This window comes from Chelon labrosus (genome assembly GCF_963514085.1).
Source record: "Chelon labrosus genome assembly, chromosome: 13".
Taxonomy (NCBI): Eukaryota; Metazoa; Chordata; class Actinopteri; order Mugiliformes; family Mugilidae; genus Chelon; species Chelon labrosus.
In genome coordinates this window covers 5,978,630-5,985,167 of record NC_140346.1, presented here as the reverse complement: position 1 = coordinate 5,985,167, position 6,538 = coordinate 5,978,630, and positions in this window count along the sequence as shown.

The window sequence follows — 6,538 nt, the reverse complement described above, 5'->3', positions numbered from 1 at the left end:
AAAGAATTGTTTAACAAATCTGTAAAGCATCGTGTTGAGGATTCACTGATATTTTCACTGAATAATGAAACAGGATTTACTGTCACAGACTCCTCAGATGACTTATGGGGGGCACGTGGGATGCAAGGCTTTATTTCTGTCAGATCTTAAAAAACGCTCAGTACTTTTTCCTCCATTATGTCACTTATGTTATTAATGCCCACCACAAAGAGGGGAATGCTTATGGAAAAGGGGAAACTGGCAGGCCACTTAAACTCCCATTTATATATATAATTTTCTGTCTCATGCCAAATACTATCTGCAGTCTTTTGCTACAATTAGGCCATAAAGTGCACAGTCTGACAGATAAATCTGCAAATAATATGTGTTTCTGGGGGATCAGATGTACAATTTCCTTTTGTGTTACCAGTCATGGAATCGATTTCTTGTCACTAAACCAGTCGAGTAAAGCATAACTGAAATTGCATATTTTGTACGTGGAAGAGTCGAGCTTCCAAATGATTTTCTTCTTTGGGAACCTTTCATTTGAGGATGTTTCCTGTTATATATGTACTAAGAGATAATCCTCAGTAATTTTCCCTATGTTTGGATGGAGGGGATAAAAGTTACTGCTCAAGCTCAGGTTTACTCCCAAAGGAGTTCTGCGTTGCATCTTAGCCATTTCTATGATTGCATTGTTCTGACAAATACTTCTGGAGTCATTCGCACAGTTTTGTAGTGTTACGCCCCTCTTCATTCCCACTGCCCTTTCAGTGGCAGTGCGGATCTCTTTGCCTGGTACATGGCTTAATTAGTGCAACCAGCCACACTAGAGGAGGTGAGGATAAAAGAAGATTGCCGTGAATCATCGCTTCTCATTAGTTGCCTATTTTTGCATTTTAATTTTTTTTAAATTGACCCCTAATACTCTTACTAGCCTGTGGGGAACCCAGGCACTTGTAATTGTCTGCTGAGGATCAGTAAGTAGATGCCTTATCCACTCCTGCCGTCAAGCTGGCATGCAAAGTCAGTAGGCAAAATGAACTGAAAGACACAAGGGGCGTTTGTCAATATGCATTCTTGGTACTGTTCCAGTTCAAAGCAAGCATCCAGCAAAGTATGGTGTGAATGCCCGGATGCGTTCTCGTCTTTCCCGTTCAATCAAGGATGCACTTGGATGTAAGTTGTGAGGACAGGTAGATAACCAAGAATGCATTTTGCGGGTGTTCTGTTGTCTGTCTTTACTTTAAAGTTGAACTTGTAGCAGTAGGACCCAAATACTGCTGTACTGCTGTTAAGGGACAGGCTAATCCAAGAACACAAAACCAAATAAAAAAAACCTAAGAACCAAAACAAACACTACTAAGCGAACATGAGTCTAATACAAACAGGGTAACAGAACAGAGGTAACACAGCAAACGAGAGGACAAAGGGAAAGGCAGGGCTATATATACATGGGCAGAGGATGATACACAGGTGAAAGTAATGAGGGCGGAGCACACAAGGAGAAACCAATCCAGCAATCAAAGGGGGAAAAACACCAGAAGTAACACAAGACAAGAAACACCAAGGAAGATCTTCACAAAATAAAACCTGGAAACACAAAGAAAACCAAACAGGGTCAATGAAAATACTCAAAACTCAGAACCATGGTAGGTTGTAGGAACTCTACATTCACATATGTGTGTATGCTGGTGCTGATAAACTTAAGGGATTCAAATTTTTAAAATAAAACAGGAAGCACAAGAAAAGCGGCTAACAGAAGCAGTCCAAAACTCAATATCATAACAACAGAGTCATAGGTGTTGTTATAGTCAGTCCAGGTGGTGATCCGGTTGTCTGCCTAGTCTTAAGAGTCTTGGGTGATGGATCTATCAATTAGTAGCCAGTGCTTTCAGCCTTTGGTGTTGTCTCCATAAGCACTGCGCGGCACATGTGTCTACACAGGGGAGTAACCGCTATACCTGCGAGACGTTTCCAGATGACCATCGTGGTTCTGAGACTCGCTGGTTGTTTTTATGCCACTTGGCATTAAATGTTGCGTGAGCCCTTTCTTCCACATGTCCTTGCGCCCTTGTAGCTGGCAATGCAACATGTATTGGCCTTTGAAGAGCAGTCCATTTAATCAACAAACAGTTTATATCAATGCAAAGACAAGGTTTGATTTAAGCAAATGTATGTTTGCTGCCTGTCTCATTATTCTTAAAAAGCCATATGGTAGCTCAACATAATATATAGGCATTATATGTTGGCAGAAAAACACACAAATATTCTTAGTGAACACCTGAATTGGATTCAGCTGGCAAAATTGATTTGGGTACAGCACTACTTTGCAGTAATACTAGAGCTGCACACACATGAACCTGCTATTTGTCTTATTGATAACACTCTGAAAACATTAACCATGTTGACCTTTTACTACTCTGTCTGAAAAAGTGGCCAAGCAGACCATTAGTACACTATTACCTGGCAGCTTGCGGTACCAGCTTTTTATTAAACAACCTAAGTGCTGGCTGTTCATAAATTCCCCTGAATTATAATTTGCTAATTTTACCTTTTGGGTACACACTGATCTAAAGCTTAGGGGAGGCTACACCTCTAATGAGAAATGAAGTCAGCACACTGGCAGTAGTAACTCCTGCCTGAACCTGCGGATGCTGACAGTGGTATGGTTAGCGCTGAGAAATGGTGTAGAGGCTGGATAAGTGTGGCTTCATACCGGCTGTTCAGTCTTCTTTTTGTCACACCAGTCAACAGGACAAAGGAGGGTATAACAATGAAGATGAAAAATCACACATAACCCAATTCTGTCACTCAGTGAGTTCACCAGACAAACTGTTACAATACTAACCTTTACTGCATTGAACGTTTACAGTATTGTTTGCATTACTTTACTTATTTCTAGGAAAATACATTTTAGTGCTGAGTGACACAATCAGCCTCTTGTCCTCCACCACTAATAAAGAGATTGTGAGCCATGTAAAGAGCAACCCAGATATTTGAAGGTGATAATATATATATCAGTGGTGGGCCGTCAGGGCCAGCACTAGCCTTCTCTGCTGGCCTAAACTTTATCAAAAATCACTGACTTGCATTTTAATATTTTCCCATTAATCTTATTAAATTATTCCCAGTAGCCTATTCTTTACATTTTATGGCTTGCCTGTCTCTCAGCTGCAGTGCTGTTGGCAGTGTAACTTTGCATTAGAGCTTTTATCCAATCATATTTCGGCCATCATATGTTGCCGGAGTCAAAGGAATTTGCCTGGGCCTTCACAATTAAAACTGGAGACAGCTGAAGCTTGAAATATATAGTAAATATATTGTAATGACGTTCCCTTTATTGTTGTAATGCGTGTCCGTACGTCCTTTGTTGCTGGTGTCATAAGAGCAACAGTGGCGTCATAAGAGGTGTTTTGAATAAGGTTTCAGGTCACTGGAGGCCTAGGTGGAAAATTTCACCATCCAGCCATCCCCTGCAGGATCCAGCCTGACACAGGCACACACACAAAAATGGTTTAGGAACAACTCAAAAAAACATGAAGAACAGCACAAGGTGTTGACCTGGCCTCCAAATTCCCCAGATCCCAAACTGATCAAGTATCTGTGGGATGATCCACAGAGGCCCCTCCTCTCAACCCATAGGACCCAAAGGCCCCCACTAATAACATTCTATTGCCAGACACCACAGGACACCCTCAGAAGGCCCATGTCCATCCTCTGATGAGGCACAACTGTTTTGGAGGCACAAGGGAGACCTACACAATATTAGGAAGGTGGTCATAATGTTATGCCTGATTGGTGTATATATTGAATGAATGGACATTGCCGTAAAAGGGGACTTCTTTTCTATTACATGCATAACTTGTCTTTGCCAACTTTCCTTAGCAATTTCATCCAGTGTCACTCTGGTTTCAGTTTACATAGGCCTCCAATATGGGATCTGGCTGAAAAGTCATGCTTGGCAACTTTGTAATACAAATGTTACACCCCAACAGTGTGAAGCACCAATTTTAAATCCATTCCAAAGTGTTCTGACTGATATGAGTGTAAAAATATTTTATATATTTAACCTGTTTATTTCAACCAAATACATTTTTCTTGGATAAAATACATTAAAAGTATCCTCCTCACACTGTGCCTCAGCATGTCAACCACAAGCTAATTGTAGAGTTTTTGTTCTCTGGCACTGACATAAATTGTGAGATAATTTCAACAAATCTCTGCTTGTCTGATTACACTGTCATAACGCTGTGCCTACGTAATTTTGTTATCTGGCTCTGCAGCAACATCACACTGAGGAGCACTGAACGGAATAGATGAGGGCCCCTACCAGGGGACTGGCAATTGAAGAAAGAGCTGAACGAAATTAGAGGGCGCATACATAAAGCATTTTCGACACTGGCGAATCGGTTTTCCTTAGCAATTACACCAAGATAGCTTTTATTTCATCTGGGGAGGCCAAGAGGGGGTACAGGACTACAGCTGTCAGCAAATACAAGCAAAATCTTCAGCCTACAGTAAATCTTGTGAGATTTTGAGGATATTTTAATGACCTGCCTTGTCCTTTACACGGCTCACGATCTGATTATTAGTAGTCGAGGACAAGAGGCTAATTGAAGTGTCACTCAGCACTAAAGTATCTTTCTCTTTCTCTTTTTATGTGAGAGGAAAATCATCTATTTGAATAAGTCATCAGCACTTGAAGTACAGAGGCCATCTATTGATTATTTCCTAAAGGCACACTCTAAAAGTAATAAGGAAAGAAAACAATGTAGAATGGAACAGAGTTGAGGAACAAGCATTGGTAATAAGAGTTGGAGTGAGATGCTGGGTGGAATGCATATTTAGCATATATTATTTACCGTTTTACTATGAATTATTTCATCCTAAGACGACGTTTAAAATGGGTATAGACAATAGCAGTTGCCTTTAAAAGGCAGCGTTAAAAATAGACGGCTAGCTAAATCACTACTATAAGAAGCTTTTCGTCATAGGTCGCACTTAGATTTAACTCACTTTATTGAGAAAATATTAGGATAAGATAATCCTTTAATTTATCCCAGAGTGGGGAAATTTGCAGTGTTGCAGCAGCGTATGGTTTTTAGAACAGTGTACACAAGAGATGGAAAAGTAAACGTTAAATAAATACAAAAAAAGTAGCAAATTCAATACAACAGTAGCTCTACATATGTGGCTGTGCAGCCTCGCACACAAACGTCAGCGAGCTTCCAGAGTGTTACTCCCCTCCGGTTTTTAATCACGAGCACAAGGCGTTCTTCAGTTAGGGGCATTTATTTGCATTCCAGGTCATCACTCCTTCCATGCTAACAGTCTTATCATAAGCAGAGTGCCGTGTCCCGTGAGAACTGTATCAACAAAATACACAGGCGGAAATGAAAACGGCATAAATCATTCTCATAGAGAATAAATCATTAAACGAATATCTTCCTCTCACAATGCGATTGCTCAGTAATCTTAACTAGCAAACTGAAACTGGAATGTAACATCACGTTGCAAAAGAAGCTGCATCAACATATTCATCCATTATGTAAACAACAGATTTTTAAAGTTTTTAATAGTATGTCTTTATCTGTAAGCACAGATTATTACTATTATTATTATTATTATTATTATTATTATTATTATTACCAAAGGCCCTATTAACTCAAGGGCAAAGTAAAAACTAAACTTTGTGTGTTCCAAGTCTTCACTAACTAATCCACATCTTGTCAGACCTGCTGCTACATAACTTCGGCGACATCTTCCATGGACGCGCAGACAATAATCACCCGGCTCCCCACAACGACGGAGAACATTAGTTCCGCTTGAAATCAGACAAGTCCCATTAGGCATATGTTCTTAATTACAATTATCTCCATTAACAACAAACACTAATATATTTATAATCAAACATGAATTATTCTTACTTTAACTCAAACGGTTTCATGATTTCAAAGAACTGAAACTGCCTTTTGTTTGGCAGTGCCAGTGTGCGATCACCTTCACTGTGCCATTTACATTACCAACAACACTGTATTTAGGACCTGCTGAGAAACATAATTGCGCTCATCAAACAAACCCAGCATTTTTCAATTACTGGCTATTGCGGTTTTATTATTAAATTAACCTGCTCGAAATGTATTTGTTTGCGTGTGGGACGGACGTGGGGAAAAATCTGAACTGCGCTGCTTTGTTCTGTCTGGAAGGAGGGACACCTTCCATCTCAGGTCAGCGTGACACTCTGGGCCATTAATCAAGGCTGCAGCAGAACAGTGGTGTTCAGAGGATGTCAAATGAAAACACAGTCTGACCCACATAAGGCTCTCATTCAACCAAAATAGCCCCATTAACGCCCTCAGGATTTGAAGAAGAAAAAAAAAAGTGATAAAAACTTAATGCTCCAGCTACTACACTGTACTGTATGTAGGATGCAGACATGTTAATTGTTGCTATGACAGAGGCAGCTAAAATACCACATCTTATATCTTATCTTGCATTATCTGTTATTCTTATCTCTCAAATGGCCATTGTACTCATACCCTACTGAGGACCAGAA